Below are 25,760 nucleotides of genomic sequence, written 5' to 3'. Positions count from 1 at the left end.
ATAAATAACAGAATGAAGACTGGTTATTAGAATAAGCATCTAGTTGGCATGCAGACACAGACTGGTGGCTGCCTACTCTGATATTCATTCTACCTTCTTCCTTAGTAATAAAGCACCAGCACTTTCCTGCCCAGAATAAAGAATACAGTCCTGGCCTTCCTTGCAGCAAGGTGTAGCCATTTGATTAAGCAATGGCTTTAGAAATACAACTAGAAGAGCTGTATGGCAGCTTCTGGGAATCCCCTTTGCCTTCCATCTTCTATGTCCTTCCTTCCTCCCTTCCTCCCTTCCTTGGCTAGAAATGCAAACAGGACAACTGGAGCAGTTCTAGCTAGACGAGATAAACTCAGAATGGCAAAGCAGCAAGAACAAAAAAGCTGAGATCTTTGATGACCATGGAGTTACGACATCAGCCCTGGACTCATTACCTGCACATTATTTCCACTTGAAAGAAAAATAAACTTTCAATCCTGTTTAAGTCTCTATAAGCCTGGACTTGTCATCACATGCAATCAAACTTAGGCTAACTGACACAGCCTCTATTAGCCCAGGGACTGCATACAGCATGACTCTAGACCTGAATTTGTTTGATGTGAGTAAATAAAAGAGATTCTGTAATGATATCTTTGTTTAAAAACAACAACAAAAAGTCCTAGTTATCTTTTTTTTTTTTTAAAGATTTTATTTATTTATTTGAGACAGAGAGAATGAGAGACAGAGAGCATGAGAGGGAGGAGGGTCAGAGGGAGAAGCAGACTCCCTGCTGAGCAGGGAGCCCGATGCGGGACTCGATCCAGGGACTCCAGGATCATGACCTGAGCCGAAGGCAGTCGCTTAACCAACTGAGCCACCCAGGTGCCCCAAAAGTCCTAGTTATCTTAACAGAATATGCAACGCATAGCTACAAAGCTATGTGATTGTGTGATTTTTCAATGGGATTACCTTGAGGGCCAGAAGGTGGTATAGGAGATTGCAGAAAAGGCTGTACACATTTATATGTGATGTAGACAACTTTTTCTTACACAAATGCAATGTCTAAATTGACTCAATCTTAAGTTAAAAACTAGATCACTGCTATTCCTACAGTTCCTATTTGTCTTCCATTCTAAATATTTCCCTAATTGCGATACTTGATCAACACTGAACGTTTGGGAAACACAAAACGTTTTTCTTTTCATTTGTTTCTCCTTGCCCTTTCTTCTTTCGGGAGTACACGGCAAGGTGAGGGAAGTGCCAAAATCTAGAGGAAAGTTCTAAGGAACCCAAGGGAAAGGAAGGGGTGAGACCTCCACAGTCCTTTCTGCACCTCAATTGTCACAAACCGGGTGGCGGTTTGAAGAGGAACAGTTTACATGTCCGCTTTTTCAGAGCAAGTCTCACACTGGCACCTTCCTCTGTTGTTTTTCCTAAACTTTTCCAGCTCTTTCTTCTTATGTAAATACATAAGTCCTGCACCCCATTTCATGCTTTATTATTCCCAAATAGCAAATGCATTAGGCCCTTTGATTCATCTGTGGAGAATGCATTTTGAAGCAAAGCTTAATACCCTGAAATGGTTAGTTCATGGGGTTTTAATTTTAGGAATATCAGAAAAGCATTAATTCATAGTCTTCAATTGGCACAAAAACTCAACGGATCTCCTCATGGAAAATCTCCCCCTCCCATCGTCCTTTGCTCAGAAGTATGCAGGAGATTTAATGCAAATCAAAGCCCTCAGAAAACTTGTATGCAACCCACTGCCTTCCTAGAGAGTCTGTCTGGACCACAGTCTTGAAGAAATCTGCCTCCATAGGGGAAGCAAGTCCTTGAAGTCTTATGGTGGTCAACCAAAAGAAAACTCATACCATCTCTGGTCTTTCAAAAGGTTTTTATTAGAGACCTAGTTTTAGTCCCATGGCCAAAGGCAAGGCTTAAAGATGCCAATCTTATTTTAATTTTCTGCTCTCATCAAACTACCCTACTAACTGGCCTTTTTGTGAAAATAGTATTGTCAGGTCCATATCACAGGAATTTTAACTCAAAATAGATGATGACCCATAAAAACTACATAATGCTAATGGTAATTTTGTGATTATTATTAACAAGTCATTTTTTTTTTCTCTAGCTGCACTGCATAATTTGTTTGTTTAGGCTGTGCTTACTTTTTTTTTTTACTGGGTATGATTGGTATATAACATAATTTTGAGTTATACAACATTATAATTCTGCATTTGTATTCATTACAAAGTGCTCACCTCCAAAAGTCTAGTCCATCACCATATATTTGACCTCCATTGCCCATTTTGTCCACCCCCCCAACCCCCTTCCCTTCTGGTAACCACCAACATGTTCTTTGTGTCTATGAGTTTGCTTTTGTTTTCTTTTTGTTTTTTAGATTCCATATATGAGTGAAATCATACTGTTTTTGTCTTTCTCCTTCTGATTTATTTCACTTAATACCCTCAAGTTCCATTCATATTGTTGCAAATGGCAAACTGCCATTCCTTTTTTAATGGTTGAGTAGTATTCCATTGGGGATATAAAGCACATCATCTACATAAGGATTAAATTTTGAGCATATAATCCTACCATAAAAGAAGTGGTTTTATAGTTAAAAAAAGAAAGATGGAAAACAATTACTGCAAAAAAAAGGAAGGAAGAAGAAGAACTGGGGCTCCTGGGTGGCACAGTCATTTAAGTGTCTGCCTTTGGCTCAGATCATGATCCCGGGGTCCTCCTCAGCAAGGAGCCTGCTTCTCCCTCTCCCGCTCCTGCTCCCCCTACTTGTGCTCTCTCTCTCTCTCTGTGTTTCTTTAAAATCTTTAAAGAAAAAATAAAGAAGAGAAGAAATGCTACTGCTTCTTTGAATTTTTTTAATGTAAAACTAAATGAAATTTCACCTGCAAAAATCCTCCTAATAAACAAAATGGGGGGTGGGAGGGTATGAGGAAAGCATTTTTAATAAAATGAAATAGTGTGTATCTTTATCTTTTCTTTTTAAATGGGCTCTAGATCAGTTTATTTTATCACTCAATATAACGCCCCACCTGGCTATCAACTGTAAGAACAGGGTTCTTTACATGCTACCTGGCCAAAGTCAGGATTGAGCTCTTTGGGGACAGGACAGGTTGTTTTAGAACTCATCCTAACGTTGGTCTAGGTAGGAGTAATTTAAAAATCTAGTTCATTGTCTTTGGCATTTTGTGCTCTGACGTTGAGTACCATTTCTAGTAACTAGACTTCTATCTTGACCAAGCATCTACCTTATACCCTTGAACTGAGTTCTGACTTCATGCTCTGGACTATGTTTGTACCTTGACACCTACTTGATTCTCCCCAGTTACTCGTGGCTCTGGAGGCTTGTCCCTGAATTCCAGTCTGAAGATGGAGGTCTAAGGTCTAGCTACCTACTTCCACTTTTGCCTCAGACTTCTTCCTGAATCTTCATATAGTTCATAGTCTAGGATTCTCTGTTGATCTTTGAGAACACCTCTCTCTTACTGTATCACCTAATGTTGCTATCTAACCAGATACCACCTACTGATGTCTCTATGCTCTCAGGATATTATCTTGCGTCCAGCTAGATTTCCTCCAAGTGCCTGCACACTCCAAAACAAATGCCCTGCTTGGCCAGACTCTAAGCTACCCACCAAACTCCAGTCCTAACACTGATTCCCTAAGATTATGTTTTTTCCCATGTCTGTCAACTTGCTAATTTTAGGTTTTTAGTTCTATGAAGAAAAAAATTTAAAAAAAAAAATTACCTTTACTTAACTTCAGGATTCAAGCATCTGGTACAAAGACACAACAACAACAAAAACAAAAGCAGATACTCAGCATTTATTTTAAAATCCCAGAGTCACAGGGGCACCTGGTTGAGCATCAGACTCTTGGTTTCAGCTCAGGTTATGATCTCAGGGTGGTGAGATGGAGCCCCGTGTCAGAGTCTGCTTGATATTCTGATTCTCTCTCTCCCTCTCCCTCTTCCTCCCCTCAGCTTGCGTACTCTCTCTCTCTCTCAAATAAATAAATAAAATCTTTAAAAGATAATAATAATAAAACCCCAGAGTCCCAGAATCAAGGAGAGATTGTCTGTATGATCTCATAGCTCCCTACTCATTGCAGACATCCTTGATAGATGATCCTCAAACCTTTCCAGACAACCTGTCCCATTGTTAGGTATTTCTTCCCTATATTGAACTGAAATCTGTAGTTCCAGTGGAAGGGTACCTGGGTGGCTCAGTAGGTTAAGCATCTGATCATGATCCCGGGGTCCTAGGATCAACCCCACTGCTTGTGCTCTTGCTCATGCTCTCTCTCTCTCTCAAGTGAATAAATAAATAATTTTATCTTTTTCTGTCCATTAACAAATGAGGGAAACAAAAAGCATGTAAAATTCCATAATCATTCATCATTCAATGAACATGGTAGCAGGCATTGCACTACAGTTGCAAAAGAGGAATCAGGGTAACAGCAGAGCGAGCTAGAGACCAGAGGATTCTGTCAACCAAAAGGGAAGCTGAGATTCAAGAATGGGCAGGCTACTTGGGGTGAGATAGGAGACTGGGAGGAGACAGCAGTTGAATCAGATGAAGCAGGGAGCAGGCATCTGCCTCTTTCATTGCCCTAGGGTCCCAGTTTTGACAGATATTTCTATATTAGAGGCCAGGCAATTCATAAAAAATTTATGTAGAGCTACTGGGCTCCTTAAATGCCAATTTCCATTGCAAATTAGGTGGGTTTTTTTTTTTCATTTCACAAGTGAAAGTAGTAGTTTCTAAAATGTAGATAAAAATTGGCAATCTTGAGGCACCTAGGTGGCTCAGCTGATTAAGCAGCTGCCTTCAGCCTGGGTCATGATCTCAGCATCCAGGGATCGAGCCCCATGTGAGGCTCCCTGCTCGGTGGGGAGCCTGCTTCTCCCTCTCTCTCTGCAGGTGCCCTGCTTGTGCTCCCTCTTGTGCTCTTTGAAATAACCAAACAAATAAATATAATCTTTTTTAAAAAATTGGCAATCTTTGTGGAGTAAAAATTATCCAAACTTCAATTTCTTCAGCTTCCAAGAAAAATAATCAGAAGTCAAGATAATAATAGTTAGATCCAGACTTTAGTCTTAAATTGTGTCTGGTCTTGAAAAAGCCATTTCATCTCTCTGAGCCTGAATTTCTCCATGTGTAAAAAATTAGTTTAGGGCGCCTGGGTGGCTCAGTTGGTTAAAAAATTAGTTTAAATATGTCTTCCCACATCACAGAGTTGTGAAGATACAAAAATAAAGCCACCATTCATCAAACTCTGACACTGGACTAGACTGCAAGCTCTGCAATTGAGGTTCATTACCTCATAAATCCTCACAACAATCGTGTAAGGTAAGAACCATTATCTCCATTTTCCAGATACAGAAACTGAGCCCTCCAAAGTTTCAGGAATTTTCCACCAGAACTTTAAAGATTTTTATTTATTTATTTATTTATTCACTTGAGAGAGAGAGAGAGAGCATGAGCAAGAGCACAAGCAGTGGGGTCAATCCTAGGACCCCGGGATCATGACCAGATGCTTAACCTACTGAGCCACCCAGGTACCCTTCCACTGGAACTTTAATCCACACATAATCTGACTCAAAAGCTCTTTCCCTTGACTAGGTGCTTAAACTCTGGGAAAGAGTTAGCAACTAGAGAACATACAAGGATATGTTAGTAAGAACTTTTGTCTTCGCTACAATATACTTTGTTTATATGGTTGGGTTTCTTATTACTATTACTTTCACCGCAAATTTTTAAAAAAGCAAGACTATCATAAAAAAAATTTTCAAACAATACAGAAGTATAATGAGTAAAACCTTCATACACTCACACTCCTCAACCTGCCAATTTCAGTCTCACTTCATCTCCCATATTAACAATTTCCAGAACTTTTCTATGTACTACACATACACATAATGATGAAATAGATAGGATTACACCACACATATTATTCTGAGATTTGCCTTTTTTCATTTATCAGTGGACCTCTTTGATCTATGGCTATATCCCATTCTTATTAATAGCTATATAACATTTGACATGTGGCTATACCATATTTATTATCCTAATGTTGACAAACTCCTAGTGTGTCTCCAATTTTCTGTCATTATGAGAAATATTATCATGAACACCTTTATACATATATCTTTGAGCAAATTTACAAAATATTTCTATTGGATTATTTTTAGAAGTAGACTGTTGGGTCAGGTAGTTTATGTATTTTTAATTTTGATGGGTACTGTCTCAATTCACATTCTACCACAGTATGAGTGTGCTCTTTATATCCTCACCAACACTGAATATGAACAGGCTTTTAAATTTTTGCTAGTTTAATGGATAAAAACATAACTTGTTCTCATTTGCATTTCCCTAAATGCTAATGAGATTACACAACTGTGTTTGCCACTTAGTTGTATTTCATCTTCCAAGAATTAATTGCCTCTCCATATCCTTTGTTCAATTTTCCACTGGATTTTGTTGGATCTATAGGAGAACTTTACATATTGTAGATATTACTCCTATGAACATTGTATATATCACAGATATTTTCTTCTAGTCTATTGCTTGTCTTTTAGTAGTTTTTTAATGGGTCTTTCTTTAGCTATAGAAAATATTTTCATTTTTATGTAGTTAAACTTGTCACGTCTTTTTCATTTATGACTTGGCAGTTTTGCATTTTGCTTAGAAACTTCTTCCCTTAATGTTAAAAAAAAAAAATTCTCCTATATTTTTTTCTAGGATTTTTATGGTGTTGTTATTTTGTTGGCATTGTTATGTGTTTATCTGTTTGCTACATCAAATTATTACTTCCTCTGGACTTTTTTGTGAACAGTAAGGGAATAATTGCATTTTTTTTTCAAATGGGCAACCAATCATCTCAAACATGGATTGAAAAGTTCACCTATTCCACAGATTTGAAATATGCTTTTATTATAACTACATCCCTATGCATATACCTATCTTATATTTATGTTCTGTCCCACTGAGTCCTTGGTCTATCCTTGAATCAAAACCCCTCTGCATATTAGCGTATGTTGGCTAGCATACCCTCTTCTTTTGCTGCTGGTAAGGCAGGTCTCTAAACATAGTTCTCTTCCTAAGTCTTCTTTAATATTATAAGTAATGATGCCAAAGGGTCCATTTATATCTTACATGCCCATTTATTCTTGTAACTTTGCTAAATTCATGGGGAAAATAATGATACTTTCGATGAAAACATCATTAACACATATCATGCCAAGAAAAAGAAAGTCTCAGTTTGAAGCTACTTTAAGCAGCAAATTCAACCACTACATCTTCATACCAAAGCCATTATGTCCCTGATTGAGTGTTCTGAGAACCCCAATCCCCTGAGAACCCCAATCTTTCCTTCTTTTCCCAATATTATGGTCAAGAGATAAATGTCTCTCAAATCTTGTTCCCTTGGAAAAGAAATTGATCAAAAATCCTAATTTTCATAACTGATAACACATTGACCATGTAATTTAGAGCATCCAGTTTAACACACATTTTTAAATAATGATGATCTATAATAGATATATTTAGATTATTAGAGCCAGAGTAGTACAGAGTAGTACAGAGATTTAAATTATGACCTTTAGAATCAGTTCCCTGGATTCAAAATATGTTTTTTTTTAATATTTTTAATTTATTTTTGAGAGAGAGAGAGAGCAAGAGCAAGAGAGCAAGAGAGCACAGAGGGAGAGGGAGAAGCAGACCCCCCGCTGAGCAGAGAGCCAACAAAGTGGGGCTTGATCCCATCCTGGGATCATGACCTGAGCCAAAGGCAGACGCTTAACCGACTGAGCCACCCAGGTGCCCCTCAAATTGTTGATCATGGTACTTTTCCTTCTCTGGAGATTTAATTTCCTCATCTATAAAATAAAGATTAAAATGCCTACCTTGTCGGTTGTTTGTAAGGATTAGAAATAATGTATGTAGAGCATTTAAATATTGCAGCACCTAGTAGGTATCTGATAAATTGTGATTGTTATCACTGTTATTCTGTTGTATCTCTTGTATGCACATAGCAGTTTCTCTTTTCAAAGTGCTTTTGTGGATCTTTTCTCTTCCTGTTCTTTTTATGGACGAAAAATGGGCCCAGGACCAGTGAGAGGCAGGGCTGCTGGCAGCCATTGACTGCCGTGGAAGGGAGCGAGGGGAGCCTGAGAAAGCACATACGCTGTAGCATCTCAAGGACTCAGATTCTTCCCGCAACCCCAATCAAGACCCGAGAGGCAAAGCTTCTTTGAGAGCATTTGAGTGTTAGAAATTTATGAGGTTTTTATAAGATGATCCATTTAAAATAGATCATATTTAATCCCATTTAGGATCTGGTTTAGATGAGCTTTTCTATATAACCATTGTAAGTGGGAAATACTGTCAAAATTCTAACTTCCACACATTTGCACAAAATCAGTGGGAAAATAAAGTTGAGTTTACATTTTGCATCATTTATTTGATCCTCATTTTAGGCCAATAAATTACATATTTAAAATCCTCAGTGTGTCTAACTTGCTTACCTGTTAAATTTGCCAAACGACTGTGCTATAACCTTTACTGGAGGTGCTATTTAGAAGTAAGCTTAACCAACTAGGTGATGGTTTCAGGTCAAGCAATGAACAACAGTATTTTTTCAACACTGTAAAAAAAAATTCGCCTTCTATTGATTTGCTAAGAATGACCTGCCTAGATATTTTCTTCTCACCTCTAGAGCATTGAACAATATGGTTTGGTATATGTGCAATGTAACACAGAATAGCAAGGGCAAGAAAAAAACCTCAATTTGCCCACAAACGGGTCATTTTGAGACCAAGTCAGAGAGTATGTCTTTGTGGTAGGGAGGGGGGTGTTCAAAAAAAACATATTACAGACCTTATTATTGTTTATTTCAAAATAGAGTGTTAGTTTCTGGGACTCAATGCCTAATACGGATCTTTTCAAAGCATAAGATTACATGAAAACCGACATCTGATGCAAAAGGCAGAGTAAATAACATATTTTAGAAGTTTACAATATAGTATCTGAAGTGGATTTGAATCTATAGATCATTTTCCTTGTGAATGGTAATGTAATAAAGATACAATTTTGGGCCAGTTCTTAAATGGACAAAGCAATAACCACATTTAAATGAAAAACAAGTTAACACTTTAAAAAATTAATAAAAGGGCCACTTGGTACATATATGACCATATATTTTTACATTTTGCATTTGCAAATAATGAAGCCTCACATGGATTGTAATAATTGTTACTGGTTTTTAATATTGGGCAAAGCACAAATACAAAATGTACTTGAAGCTCAGCTTTAAGTAGATTATGAACATTTAATATAGAATGTTATCATCATATTCAGAGCACCAAATTGCAGACTTCTGTCACCCACTTTCAAGCATGCTTCTGAAGATCATAGTTAATTCTGCTGATTTATGGTAATGCTACAGCATTATCGTCCACAGCATCAGAAACCACTAACAAGCTTAGTATAAGCTTGGGCTGAAATGGTTTGAGGTTTAAATTTCTGTAACGATTATAAAGTAGAAGGAATAAAATCCCACTTCAGCAAAAAAAAAAAAAAAAAAAGAAAAAGAAAGTACCGCTTTTCCACTCACTATCACAACCATCCCCCACTGCTCAGTAGCCTTCCCCAACTGCATCAAGAAAAGTAACTTTTAATAACTGGCATTTCAAATTTTCCACATAGTCTTTTCTGAATGGTAATATTCCTAATTCAAATATATAATGTTTACAGCTTTTCCTTGCTGAAGAACACTACTCCAAAAGTGGTTACCCTACCCTACCGTCTAAAATGGTTATAAATAAATAAATAAGTAGGTAGGTAGGTAGGTAGGTAGGTGGTTCTTTTTAAAACAAATTCCATTCTGGAGGCCCCTTTTTCGAACATTGATTTACATTGCATTTCATCTTCTAGAAAATAGAAATCAGAACATTTAATGGCCATTATCCTCTTCTAGCCAAATGATTGTATCCTGCGAATTTGTGGCCCTTAAGCAGATGAGACCATTTGTTGTCTTCTTTCCGGCTGCTGAAGTCAAAGGAAGCCCTGGCTTGAATCAGCACAGTAAAATAGGGGCCTGTCTACCCAGATTGTTACCCCCAAACTGAGTGCATCTTTGCCGCTGAACACAATTAACTGATGCTGATGGCAGCAAGAGATTTATAACGTCTTCAAGATGAAAAATACGATAACAACTATACCATCCCTGCCTCAAGACAATGGAGTTGCTCCCGTGGTCACAAACCAATTTCCAAGACAGTGAGCTAAAGGAAGAAGCCCATGTCACACACTTGTGGCTCTATCCTCCTGCTTGGAATAAGACAGAAACAGATTCAACCAGAACAGTCTTTCAGTCTTTCTGTTTTCTATAAGAAAAGTAAATTCATACCACCATTCAGATCTTTAGCAAGTGACTTTCTATGAAAAAGCCAATCCTTGCCTTTTGTTTCTTTTTTTTTTTTTAAAGATTTTATTTATTTATTTGACAGAGAGAGAGTCACCGAGAGGGAACACAAGCAGGGGGAGTGGGAGAGGGAGAAGCAGGCTTCCCGCCGAGCAGGGAACCCAATGCGGGGCTCGATCCCAGAACCCTGGGATCATGACCTGAGCCGAAGGCAGATGCTTAATGGCTGAGCCACCCAGGCGCCCCCCTTGCCTTTTGTTTCTTGAGAAATAGCCATGGTTGAAAAATAGGATGGGGGCGGGGAGGATGGAGCATATGTTCCACAAAGGTAGGTGCCAATGGTCTGGGGTGGGGCAGGTTTGGGCACAGGTCTACAATGAAACCTTCCTGAAAGAATAAGAGATGGTCCAGTGGCATGTACCTCCCTAAACTCTAGTATCAAAATCAACCAAAAAATAGTATGGCACTTAGGACACAAGGGAAACACATGGATAAAGAAACAGAATAATACTAGGTGTTAATTTATACTGCTCATCTCTGCTCCAAACACCAAATAAGAAGGAATATTTCATGACATCTGTTTTCCTTTGAGGGAGAAATCCGAGTATTCCTGAAGGCAAAAATCTTGTTCAGGAAGAAACCCTGAGATTGCTCAAATTTTTCCTTCCTCTAAGAGGGTGAATTTTTTATTTGGGTGGAGGAGGTGTGTCTTTGGCATCTATGCGTAAAGCACTGAACTCTGGCTCTGCGGACTGGCGGTTGATGGGAGTGAAAGAGTAAAGGGGCTAAGTCCAGTGAGGTTGGAGGGGAACTACGGAAGTAAGAAAGGAGATGGAAGGGTCTGTGAGGACCTGTATGATGATGGCTAGGGGACCCAGGGAACGGAGGCTTTGGGATTCCTCACCAGGACAGAGCAGAGGCAAGGTCAGTAGCGAATTTCCAGCATAAAGTGGATGACGGGTCAAAACAAATAAACAAAAACCAAACCGAGGAAGGAAAGTAACTCATAATTTCACACCTTTCGGAGCCCAGAACGAAATGGGGAACCCACAGGTCTCCCTAAGATTTTGGATGGCTCATCTTCTGAAGTTCAAACCCTGACTCCTCGCTACGGCTTTCTTTTCAAGATGTCACTCTCCCGCCTCCATCCTCACTACCAAACAAACATAGAAATCTACTACTGTTCTCCCCATGCACTCCATTTTCTTCCAATCTGAGAGCCATTTGTGTGTATAATTGAAAATTAGCAGTGCAGCTGTTTGAAGAGAGTAATTTATCACAGCGCATTGTTCGTGCCTGACACTTTAGACCTGGCTCTAACAAGCCAGTGGTTGCTGGGGGTTGAGCTACAGAAAGTGATTCGGCTGTAATGCTGCGTTTCCCCTGCTTTGTTGCTAATTGTAGCCTCTTTTTCTCCATTGAATTGGGAGTTGAGTAAAAGAGCTTGTTTGCTCTGTGCGGTGAGGCTGCCAGGGCCGCTTGGGCTATTATCACAAGATACTCTTGATCTTTTGAAAAGCAGGAAATAGAATTTTTCTCCAACAGGGAAAGTAATTTGCGATGCGTCCATTAGTTCTTCATTAAAGCAAGATTAAATTGCACGGCAAATCACATCTGTGTTTGGATGATTAAAGGGTGGCATTTTAGAGGCCAAAACTAATTACTAGTCAAAATGAATGGGAGTGAAAAAAACAGTCATGTTTTTACATTAGATAGTGTGGCTTGTAATTAGATTCAAGCTAATTCCACTATTTCTTCTCTTTTAATGAGATGAGCCTGTCCTCATCTTTTTCTAGGCCATGCTAACAGCCCCAAATGTATAATTTTGATAATACTAAGAGTTTACTTTATTGAAATTTCTTTGCTACCTGCCACAAGTGACTGTTCTTTCCAGTGGTACTTCATTATATAGAAACACAAGCTACTCAGCAATACAGTTTACAACAAAAGTCATTCCTACAGGAAAAAAGGGTAATTTTAAATAAATATGTATACATGTATACATGTAAAAAAATGTATATGTTTAATGTTACTGAAATTAGCCATCTCCACAAATGTGTGCAAAACAAATCCTTCTCGGTTGGGTAACTAAAACAAGTTTCTTTAGCAATGAAGAGTAAGGAGTAAGGTTTGCATGCAGTAAAGTATTGAAGGACTCCAAATTCAAAGTGTGTTTGGGTGGGGATTTTTTTCTGCCTCGCAATATAATTTTTCTCCCATCTCTCATATGTTTTTACGTTTTCCTATGATTAAGGCATGTTAGGATGGACTCCCCCCCACTTTGAGTTCAGTTTTTGTTTTTATTAAAAACAAACATTATAAATGAAAAGCACTGAATCAAGGAAAGGAAACATAGTCTAAGGCACTCTAAGCAACCATGGTATTTCTCAAACATAGGTTAAATTTGCTCTCAGAAATTTGGTTCGATTTTTGATGGTAGGAAAAGGGTAATTTCTGAAATAACCACGGATCATGTTTAGATGAGTCAAGTAGTAATTGAAGGAAAACAGCAAGTAAACGGGCATTCACTCTGACCTAAGTGTTCTTGGATATTGCCTTATCAGAGCCACCTTGAGAGGACCAGAATCCATTTAACTCTCTGGACTCAGTTTTTGAATACCCTAGCTTTAAGGTCCCTGTCAAGTAGGAGGAGCCTATTGAACAGGACAACAAAAAGTTTTCCCTTTCTGGCAATTAATTCAGACTTTGACATCAGAATTTCCAAATCTCTCACAAATAAGGCATTATTTTAATAAAATTCTTCATAGCAAAGTCCCCGTTGCATCTTCAGGCCAAAGATTAGACTTTCTTCCCCAGGATATTCCCAAACCTAGCACATTTTATGGCAATGGGATAAATGAATAATTGGCCAAAAGAAGAGAAAAAAGAATGAATAAATGAACGGAGAGAAAACAATCTTTGCAAATCTTTTCCTCAGTACTTTTTCAGTGAAAGTTATGAAATATGACCTATTCTTCTTATGGTGATATAGACAAACCACACACAGCATTTTAAAACATGCGAACATGCAGCTTACATATGCTGCCAATGTAGAGACAAGAACAAGATTCCTGAGATCGAGTAATTATACTAGACACATGGATTTTTATATTAACCATTTTTTATCCATTTACTCCTTATTCATTCATTCCATTTTTCAGCTGAACTTTATTAGGTTAATTGAATTCTTTAACTATTCATACTATGGTTTTCATATAACCAACATTTTATACATGATGCTTCCTAAGACAATAATTCCTATACCAGTTCCTATTTTTCCCTAATCTTTTATATCTTGTCATAAAAATGTCACAGTGGCACAGACAAGCATCCAAAAGATTCTTCTGGTATAAAACAGGAGAAACACAATGCAAAAGACTTTTCTGGTATAAACCAGGAGACAAACAGGAGAAATACAATGCAACAAATAGAGGCCATCACAATGGGGTGATTTGTATACTGGTTGTTCATGGATATGGTGCTTTGACTGCAATGCAAGTGAATAGTTAGGAATGATTTCATTTGACACCAATTCAAGAAAACGGATAAAACCAAAGTTCATGATCCATAGTTCCACATGAACAAATGGGTACTCATTGGTGCTCTTGTTGACCACCTCAGGAGAAGGCTCAGAGTTTGAACAATCCCTCAACCAAATGTCACTAGAAAGAAGTCGGTACTCAGCAACCTTCACTGAGGACCTATGGGGAGCTCTTTTCCTGTTGCTCTGAGAACACGTTTCTTACCAAGGAATTTGAACTGAGGATATTTGCTGGTGATTAAAAAAAAAAAAAAAGCAGCTACAACACATAACACATAATCTCTTTCTTAGGCTGAGACCCTGGAAAGCTGTAAAGGAACAATATCAGTTGTCGTATTTATAGAGGGCTTCCTGTGTGCCAGGGACTGTTCTAGGTACTCAGATATAGCAATGCATAAAAAAACTTCTGCTCTCATGGAGCCTATAAGGCTCCAAAATAACAAATAACAAATAACAACAATAACTTAAAAATTGTCTTAAGAATGAATAGGCCTTTAAAACACAATATACTAGAGGAACAAAATGGTGTTTTTTAAGTAAGACATATCCAGTTCATTGTGACTTCTTTCTGAAATCCAATTCAGGCTCAAAAATAATCACAAAGTTGTGGCTTTGTTTCATTGCTACTGTTCACCTCAACTCACTTGGGCTAGAGGGACAAAGACTGAACGAACCATGAAGAGGGAAAAAGAGCAACTGTCCTCTCTCTGGGTAGCAAGTGGTTGGCGGTGGTCCAAACCATCCTCCTCCCGGCTGCCAGTAACTCTCCTTGGGAATTAAAGGCTACCTGGGAAAGACAGAACTTTATTAAGGGTCAACCTGGAAATAGGCAGTAAAACAGAATTTAACTATATATATTTATTTTAAAAGACCTGGCAAATTACACTGCCAAATTACACTGCCAAACAATTTGGCAGAGGGCCGGAATGCCTATTTGCTCCACTCTACAGAACTAAAGTGCTCCTTGCCAGTCCCCCTCTGCAACTAACCCTGGAAGATACAGAATGGCTGCTAGGCAAACCCACCCTAAAGCACCTTGTCTTGTGCTTTTCCACTCTACCTGCTTCCCAGAGGAGAAATATTTTGTTAGCACCCAAGTACCATTCAAGATCCTAAAGCCCATTTGGATATGATTATTTTCCAATCATTGGCTTAGTCAGAACCATGATCACTGCTTTCTGTATTCTCAGAAAATAAGAGGACATAAGCCTTAAATTGTGGCATAACTAACTTGTCTTAGAAATACCTTTTAATGTAGTTATTATAATGCCTGGCTGTGGGGGGCAGAATTCAATAAATGCTTTGATGAGAACTATGTATGTCTCTCAGCTTGAACTCTGGGTTGTGTGGCTAGACACAAAACAAACAGAATACAATAAAGATTTTCAAAATAAATACTTAAATTATTTCTTTTCTAAAAAAAAAAAAGTCCTGGGGCACCTGGGTGGCTCAGCTGGTTAAGCAACTGGCTTCGGCTCAGATCATGATCCCAGGGTCCTGGGACTGAGCCCCACATCGGGCTCCTTGCTCAGCAGGGAGCCTGCTTCTCCCTCTCCCACGCCCCCTGCTTGTGTTCCCTCTCTGTGTCTCTGTCAAATAAATAAATAAAAATTCTTTAAAAAAAATAAAAATTTTTAAAAGTGTCTTCCATCTATTAATCTCCAAAGTGGAAGAAGTAAAAAAATGAATGACAAAGATAATACCTAAGCAAGAAAGACCGTTTTCCTGCACAAACTCTAAGAGAAACTTAGTCACGGAAGAAACTATTGGCAAATCTGAGAAGAAAGATCTTAGTGAGGCTTTCCAAGGCCTACCTGCTGGGAGGCTGGGAGGACTGGGAGATGGAAAGAAGTTTAAATATGTAAAATTACTTTTTTTAAAGTAAAGGAAGCCAAAATGCTTCTGTAATTTTATGTCCAGCCACCCCAGCATCAGTTATACTATCTTACACATGTATAACATGACACCACTTTTAGTAGAAAAAAAATTTACACATACAGCGAGGGTAAAATAGATATAGATTGTGTGTGTGTGTGTGTGTGTGTGTGTGTGTGAGAGAGAGAGAGAGAGAGAGAGAGAAACCCTATATGTAGGGTTAAGGATATATTTTATATTTTTATATATATATCAAGCTGTGTACACTGGTTTTTATAACAGTGGGTAGGAGGGCAAAGATGGAAGACTTTCTAGTTTTGTTTTGTTTTTTATACTTTTGGCTTTGTATTAATAGCTTATGATATCTATGCTTTATTTTTTTTCCTTTAAGAGCAGAAGGGGGGGCGCCCGGGTGGCTCAGTCGTTAAGCGGCTGCCTTTGGCTCAGGTCGTGGTCCCAGGGTCCTGGGATCGAGCCCCGCATCAGGCTCCAGTCTCCCTGCTCGGCGGAGAGCCTGCTTCTCCCTCTCCCTCTCTCTGCTGCTCTGCCTACTTGTGCTCTCTCTCTCTGTGTTAAACAAATAAATAAAAATCTTTTAAAAAAAAAAAAAAAGAGCAGAAGGGAAGGAGTTTGTCTCCAACTAAAGAAAACCTGTGCTCCCAGGCTTTGGTGAACAGTCAGCAGCCAGGTCATTTTCTTTTGCTCTGGGGAAAGCGCTCAGAAAGCCAATTCTTCAACCCCAACACCCTCCCACTGTAAGAGTCTGGGAACAGACCTGGCCGGAGTGTGTGACAGGAACCCACCTGCTCACACTGAGCAGAAGAAGTGCCCGAGGGCACTGCAGAGCGGCTCAGAGGCTTTCCCACAGGATGCCAGAGGAAGTAACCTGACCCATCAAAACCTGTCCTGACCTTTTCTTGAAAAACAGCCTGGAGTTAGCAATATTCCTCCCCTCAAAATAACTTTTAAAATGCTTGCATAACAAAAAAAGGCAAGCACAGAACAAAACCACTTAAGGGAGAAATCACATAAGTCTGGTTTAACCACTGTGCGAACTTGTTATAGAGCGAGAACCTCAATTTTATTTCTTATATATTTCAAACCCATTCAAAAGAGGGCCAGAAGGACAGGACACACACTATGGGCTCCACTCCCCACCGACACATACAATGAGAAAGAAATGGCGTGTTAGCATTGTTGCGCAAGCATGCAACAAGTGGGCTCTTCACGCCCTTGACCTCTTGATTTTCACAACTCTATGTTTAGCAGATGAGGACACTGAGTCAAGAGGAGTAAAGTTAACCTTTTCAAGTCACAGAGTTCAACTAGGTTTGAAACCCAAGTCTATCAAATACAAAATCCCACATACATTCTCGTTGACCACAATCTCTCCAAAAAGAAGCTACTGCTTTATGTAATTAAAGCGATAATGGTGATGACAATGCAATTAAATGTAATTCTGGTAACTGTAAAGCCAAACGAAGTAGCTTACACAATAGTTGAAGTATTTATCCCTTTTGCAGCAGAAATTCCAACACTGATGCAAGACTGTACGTGGAAACTGAAAAAAAAATTGTTCAGTAACTTACCAAGTGTGAAGAAGATACAGCAAATTATTTTTTAAAGTAATAAAACTATCTGTATTTCTGCCATTATAGAAATAAGCACTCTTTACATTTTGATTTATTTCCTTCTAGCCTTTAAAAAATGTTTTATTTATTCAAAACCAGGTTTGTACCATATTAACAGATTTTTGTCCTTGCCTTAAAATGTTTAAAAGTTAGCATAGTCAAAAATAATGAGAATTACCTAAATGTCCTTCAACAAATTATAGTACCAAGAGGAATCTAAGTAGCTATTTAAAATAATAAAATAGGGGTGCCTGGGTGTCTCAGTTAGTTAAGCGTCTGCCTTTGACTTAAGTCATGATCTCAGGGTCCTGGGATCGAGCACGGCGTCGGGCTCCTGCTCAGCGGGGAGTCTGCTTCTCCCTCTCCCTCTGCTTGCTTGTGTTCCCTCTCTGTCTTTCGCTCTCTCTGTCAAATAAATAAAATCTTTTTAAAAAATAATAATAAAATAGATCCATATGAACTGAATTGGAAAGCTGTCTAGAATGTATTGTGAAATGAAAAAAGCAAAATGCAGAAAATGGAATGTATGTTTCCATTAAAACCAAAAAGATATTACACATATGTGGCTATATGTATGCATGTATAAGTGTGTGTGTGTGTGTGTATATATATATATATATATATCCTCCATATATGTTTGTGTGAGCACAGGGAAAAACTGGAACAGTGGTTGTCTCTGGGGTAGAAGTAGTAAAAGGAAAAGGGACCACTTTCACTATTTATTTTATATACTCATTATTTAAATCTTTAGAGTAAGTATGTGTGCTATGGATTTAATGTATGTGACACCCCACCCCCACCCCCCAAATACATGTGTTGAAGCTCTTGTCCCCACTGTGGCTGCATTCAAAGTAAGGAAGTAATTAAGATTAAATGAGGTCATGAGTGGGGCCCTGGCCCAGTGAAATTAGTGCCCTTATAATAAGAGACACCAAAGAGCTTGCTCTCTCTCTCCTCCCCTCCTACCGTCTCATTCCTGAGGAGCAGTTATATGCTTGCTCATGTTAAGGATGGACCAAAGTTCAGGATCCTGAAGGATAGAGAATTAACCAAAGTTTGGCTAATGAGTATTTTGTTCTAATCTTTTTTTAAGATTTATTTATTGAGAGAGAGTGTGAGCGCATGTGTGTGTGCACACGAGTGGGGGTTGGGACAGAGGGAGAGAGGTGAGAATCTCAACCAGACTCCCCACTGACCACAGAGCCTGTCCAATCCCTCAACCCTGAGCTGAAATCAAGATTCGGACACTTAACCAACTGAGCTACCCAGGCGCCCCTGAGTTTACTATATTTAAACAAGGGAGGCATCTGTGAGTCTTATTAAGTCATTTTCCAGGAGAGAAGAGAGATTTAACTTACTGTTTTCTAGGATCAGAAGGCTCAGGTAAAATTCAACATTGTCAAATTCTGTGAGTAAGGTTAAAAACAACTACCATTCCACTTCTTGAGAAGTTACTGGGTACCCTTAGTATTATGCTAGGCATATTCCATAAATATTTTCATAATTTTCGTAATACTTGTTTAATTTCCTAACAACCTGCTAAAGTAAGTGCTACTGTCCCAATTTTCACAAATAGGAACCAGGTTCCTGGAAGATAACATTCTCAAGGTCACAAGACTAGTAAGTAGATACAGCAGGTTCTCAGACCCAGGGCTTTGTGACTCACTCAGTCCCCTACAACCCACTGCCTTCATGAAGTCACACAGAAAGGGTTTGTAACTGGGAAGTTGGCAGGTTCCTTGGTGATCTTTAAGGGGGCATGGATTTAAACAACCAAATTATCTGGGAGTTTATACTGAATGGAAAGTGACTTAGAGAAATGAAACTTTGTGTGGTGGAAAGAATACAGGTTTTTACATCAAATTGCCTGGTTCTAGGTCCTCACTGCTTCATTTCCTCAATAAGACATTTAGATGAGTCACTCACTTTAGTCGAGTCTCAGTTTCTCTACCTTTGTAAAATAGAGATAAAAACAGTATCTGCCTCACAGGATCATTTCAGGGTTTCTCTCAGTTGATCGTGTATATTAAATGCTTTGTAAATTATAAAGCATCAATACAAAGTTAGTTAATTAATCTTCATTGTCCTTCCTTATCAGTCAAGCAAATCTAAGACGCTGCTATTAAGAAGATAGGACTCATCCAAGTTGGCTAGAACGTTCTATAGAGTTGTTGACATGTGAAGTTGAAGTTGTTATTTACTTCTACAGACAAATATGTAGAACATTTCTAACAGGACAATGATCTAGGACTAATAATTTGGGTCATCTGGGATTATGGTGCTTCATATGCAGAAGATGTGTTAAACAATCAGATGAAAAGAAACAGGGAAACTCACAAAGCACTTGACCAGTAACACTGTGTATAAAAGCTAGGAGTGCTTTACTGAGATAGTGAAAAGATACACTTGCAGTCATAATATAGCAATGCACTCAATCCTCATTATACAGTGTTGCCTACAAACACTGTTAGAGTTTATTCTGTTTCCATTATAATAAAACCCCACTTTTGAGGATTTATAATTCAGCCAAAATAATTTGCTATAGGAGTGTTTCAAAAGACCTTTTTTATAACCCTTTGAATAAAACCCCAACATCAGAAATTCTAAACAATAAAGGCCCTGCCGCTTCTAAAGCAGTTGTTGTTGTATGAGTGTTAAAACTTTTGGTCACGTGGGCTTGATTTCTATTATATGAAGTTCTCCTAGATCACATCTTACTTTAGTTAATAGGCACTAATAGGAAATGGATGGCTTCAGAACAGGTTGCTTTGGTATACTTTTTATTAAGAAAATGAACAGAAAAGGCATTTGAATATAAAGAAAAAAGTTAACGTGTGATTGCTAGGAAGTCACTTAGTCCAGCCCTGATAATTCAGATTTATAAAATACAAAGATTTTATTTTGCCTAAACTATAATAAAAGCAATGTGCCTGGGGAAGCTTACTAAATTTTTCAAGGTACTAAAGGGACAATGGGCAATAATGTTAATAGAAAAATTGCTTAATTCTAGATTTCCAAACTTTGTTCCTAGGAACACCAGATGTTAATAACTGGCTTATCCTGAAACAAAATGAACTAAATAAAATAATAAAATAAATTCAGTGAGTTACAAAATTTGGAATATTCTACAAAAAAAAAAAATAAATAAGCCCTCCTTGGAAAGTCACAGAGCATCTTTAGCATATTAAAAATTCTGAAAAATATATTTAAACCTGTTTAATATGTTTAACTTAGGATTGCCCACATTTATTTTTACCCTATTGCTCCCTTTCCACAATCAACCACTGTTAATCACAAAACAAATATAGGAATCAGTGATTTAATCCACAGATCAGAGTTTCTCTCACAGGGTGAGAGACCATCACATGAGAATCCCTTGTTAAAAATACAGATTTCAGGGTCCCAACCCCAACCTCCTGACTCAGACTCTGTAGAGTTGAGGCCCACATTCTGTATACTCCTGCCTCCTAGCCCCACCCCTGGAATTAGTATGTATCCTAAAGCGTGACAGCCACGGAGATGGTATCCAATAGGATAACCCAAGGATATAAAATTGGCAGGTATTGTTCTTCTGGGGTAGAATAGACATATTTTTTTAGAGACTGAACTATCTTTTATTTGGAATCGGTCTCCTTATGGAGGACATGATTGGATGGGCAATGAAATCACATTAGTGTAACTAAAAAGACACCTGTGTTAAGTGACTTTACAATAACATAGAAAGCCCCTTATTGAAAATCTCCTATTATCAGTCATGGTATTTAAAGTTCCAGTATTAGAAACTCTATTGTCCTTAGATGTATAAATTGACAACAATTTCTTTTTCAAAAGCAATTTTACATTAGATATCAAGACCCTAAAAAATGTGAATGCCCTTCACCTCAGGGATTCCACTTCTGGGAAGAAAATTTAAATTCAGAAACATAAATTTTACACAAAGATCTTCATTACAAAACTTATACTAGGGAAATACTGGAAACAACCAAACCCTCTGACAGTGTGCAAATAGTGTCCAAAAATTAGAATTAGAAAAAGGAGGAAAAGAAGTAAAGTACCTTTTATTTTTAACTCTTAAACTGTTAGAATTTTTTATACACAATATGGATCATTTTGACAAATTTTTTTAAACTAAGGTTAAAAATATCCTTGAGACTATGAAAAAATAAACTAAAACTTAATGCTGCTTGTATATAAGAAATACACAGATAATTTTAATTTTCTTCTTCAATCATGTATTTTCTAAATTTTCTCTTATATGGGACACCTGGGTGGCTCAGTCAGTTAAGCATCTGCCTTTGGCTCAGGTCATGATCCCAGGGTCCTGGGATCGAGTCCCGCATCAGGCTCCTTGCTTAGCAGGGAGCCTGCTTCTCCCTCTCCCGCTCCCCCTGCTTGTGCCCTCTCTCTCTGAACGAAATAAATAAAATCTTAAAAAAATTTTTTCTTATAAATGTGGATTTTTTTTTTCTTTTGGAGAAAGAGAGCACAAACAGGGAGGGGCAGAAGGAGGAGAGAGAATCTTTAAGATTTATTTATTTATTTTAGAGAGAGTGTCAGAGAGAGAGGGAGCACAAGTAGGAGGGGCAGAGGGAGGGGGAGACAGAATCCCAAGGAGACTTCACGCTGAGCATGGAAGAAGACTCCATTTCACAACCCTGAGATCATGACGGGAGCTGAAACTGAGAGTAGGCACCCCAATGGGAGAGAATCTTAACTGACTATGCCACCCAGGCACCCCAAGGGTAGAGAATCTTAAGCAGACCCCACTCCTGAATGAGCCACCCAGGCGCCCCTGTAAATTCCTTTTATAATCAAAGTATAGGGGTGCCTGTGTGGGTCAGTTGGTTAAGCATCTGTCTTACAGCTAGGGTCATGATCCCAGGGTCCCAGGATCGAGCCCCACACGGGGCTCTCTGCTCAGCAGGGAGCCTGCTTCTCCCTCTCCCTCTGCTTGCCGCTCTGCCTACTTGGGCTCGCTCTCTCACTCTCTATCAAATAAATAAATAAAATCTAAAAAAAAAAGTGTAAGTTTTATTTTATTTTTTTTATTTTATTTTATTTTATTTAAAGATTTATTTATTTGACAGAGAGAGACACAGAGAGAGAGAGGGAACACAAGCAGGGGGAGTGGAAGAGGGAGAAGCAGGCTTCCCGCTGAGCAGGGAGCCCGATGTGGGACTCGATCCCAGGACCCTGGGAACATGACCTGAGCCGAAGGCAGACGCTTAACAACTGAGCCACCCAGGCACCCCTGTAAGTTTTATTTTAAAAAATTCAGGAAGCATTAACCAGAGAAGTATCCTTGTCCAGTGTATTGAACAATAATTTCCCCTATAAAAGAGCTACCACTTTTTTGGAATTTCTTCCAGAAAAATGGAAATGGAAAACTGAACCCAGTTATTAAAACTGAGGAGCTTGGGGCACCTGGGTGGCTCAGTGGGTTAAGTGTCTGCCTTTGGCTCAGGTCATGATCCCGGTGTCCTAGGGACCCTTGCTTCTTCCTGGGCCTCTGCCGCTCCTCCCTGCTTGTGCTCTCTCTCGCTCTGTCAAATAAACAAATAAATAAAACCAACTGAGGAACTTGAAGGAGGGGCCAACAGATCTAAGACTTAACCTGTGAGGCAGAAGCACTGGGCAGCAGATGCTGGTATCTCTGAGAAGCTGTGACAAGGCTGGTTCTAGAAAAACTGCAAACTAGGACCAACTCTTCCTTCAGAAATCAACCGCTGCTGGAACCAACTGACAGGAACAGGAAGTAAAAGCTGAACCCCTAACCTTCCTGTCTCCCTCTAGCACTCCCTATCGACAGAGCATAATAGGAAAGCAGCTGACAAAACAGAAATGTCATTGCAGGTTCCCAGGCCTAGCATCACAAAGAAAAGGGTGGTTTTGATGCTGAATGGCAACAACTTAATAATCAGTACACACAACATACTGTATGAAACAAGCAACTTGCAAATGATCCAAAGACTAAACTGTGTCCACCTCTTTGAAGATTTTGGGAATCAATGATTGTCTCCCTCTCCCCGACCCCTACATTCTTTTCTTGTTTTGTTTTGTTTTGTTTTTACACACAATGAAACAATTAGATACTTGTTTTTCAAAAAATATTTGATGTTTTGCGTTAACCACTTTTAAAAAAGTTAAAAAAGGTGAAATTAATTTTAATAATATATATCATTTAACCCAATATGTCAAAAATACTAAAATTTTTTACATACTGTATAAAATTATTGAGATATTTTACTTTTTTCTTATATACATTGTCTTCGAAATAAAGTGTGTATTTTACAATTACACCACATCTCAATTCAGTCTAGCCATATTTCAAGTGCTCAATATCCACATGTAGCTAGTGACGACCATATTGGACAGCACAGTTCTAGAGGATGAGCTTCTGCCAATCAAGAGATAACTGAGAAAACATAAGCCAAAATAGGTATGGTATATATGTAATATGATTGTAGATAATTATAAACAAAAAAAATGAGGACAAAAGAGGAATAATGTACAACTATTAGATATTGTGACAAAGTAGAAATAATGCAACTTAGAAATGGGAGAAAAAGAGAGAGAGAAAGAGAAAAGTTGATTGCTGTGCAGCATGGTCCCTTAACCTCAGCACTGTTGACAATTTGGGTCAGATAATTCTTTGTTGTGAGCACTGTCCTGTGTTTTGTAGGATGCTTAACAGCCTTCCTAGCCTCTACCCACTAGATGCTAGTAGTATCCCTCAAGTTGTGACTACCAAAAATATAGCCATTGCCAAATGTCCCCCAGGGGCAAAATCACCTCAGTTGTGAACCACTGCTATGCGGATAATAGGTTAAAGGATACTATTAAAAACTAATAAATCAATAGAACTACCCTACAATCCAGCAATTACAGTACTAGACATTTACCCAAAGGATACAAAAATACTGATTCAAAGGGGAACACATACCCTGATGTTTATAGCAGCATTATCAACAATAGCCAAACTATGGAAAGAGCCCAAATGTCCATCAGCTGTCCATCACAATGGAATATTACTCAGTGTTCAAAAAGAATGTAATCTTGCCATTTGCAACAACATGGATGGAGCTAGAGTGTATTATGCTAAGTGAAATAAGTCAGTCAGAGAAAGACAAATATCATATGATTCACTAACATGTGGAATTTAATAAACAAAATAAATGAATAAACAAACAAAAGGCAGAATCAGACCTATAAATACAGAGAACAAACTGATGGTTGCCAGAGGGAAGGGGGTAGAGAGTATGGGATAAAATGGGCAAAGGGGAGTGGGAGATACAGGCTTCCAGTTAGGGAATGAACAAGTCATGGGAATAAAAGGTACAGTATAGGAAATAATGTCAATGATACTCTAATAGCATTGAATGGTGACAGGTGGTAGATACACTAGTGGTAAACATAGCATAACATATAAAGATGGTAAATCACTACACTGTACACCTGAAACTAATGCAAAATTGTGTGTCAACTATACTCAAATTAAAAAATAAAAATAAAAACAAATCAGATAGTGAAAGATTATGAGAAAATAGGGAAGTATGCTAGAAAAGATGTAAGTACAACCACTAGAATAAAAATATGTATCTTCCTAACTGCTGAAAATAAAAATAAAAAAGGCACAGAATACACATCTCATAGAGAGCAAAGCAAATATATAACACAAATAATTATAAATGTTATGTCAGAATTGAGACCAAATACCAGTCATATCAATAAATGTAAATGGACTAAACTCATCTATTTAAAAAAAAAAGACTTTCTATTTGGCTCATAAGCAATACCTAGCTATATGCTGTATACAAAGTATACACCTAAGAAAAAATAATTCAGAATGACTAAAAATAAAAGTATGGATGAAGGTTTCCAGGAAATGGAAACAGTAAGAAAGCTGTGGTAACTTTCCTGATATCAGAACTCAAAACAAAGAACATTAAACATGATAAAGAAGATAACATTTACACTCTAAAAGCCAAAATTCACAAGAAAATATGTTATGAATTTCTGCACACCAAATAATATAGCAATCCTCTTTATAAAAAAAGCTACAGAGATGAAAGGAGACAGAGATTGAAATATACTAATAGGAGACTAATGCACCATTATAAGGCAGATCAAGTACTGTCCTATAAGTAGAGATACAGTAGACCTGAACAACACTGTCAATAAGTTTGATCTTATAGCTACATATCGAATTTTGCACCCTGGTTAGAGAGAATACAACTTCTCAAATACTCATAGAACATTATGAAAATTAATCATATCACAAAGAAAACATAAGC

This window comes from Mirounga angustirostris, unplaced genomic scaffold (assembly GCF_029215605.1).
Source record: "Mirounga angustirostris isolate CCGP_5_RB_7025 unplaced genomic scaffold, mMirAng1.0.hap1 SCAF_1, whole genome shotgun sequence".
NCBI lineage: Eukaryota > Metazoa > Chordata > Mammalia > Carnivora > Phocidae > Mirounga > Mirounga angustirostris.
The sequence above is the reverse complement of the archived record's forward strand: the minus strand, read 5'-3'. Positions refer to the sequence as shown.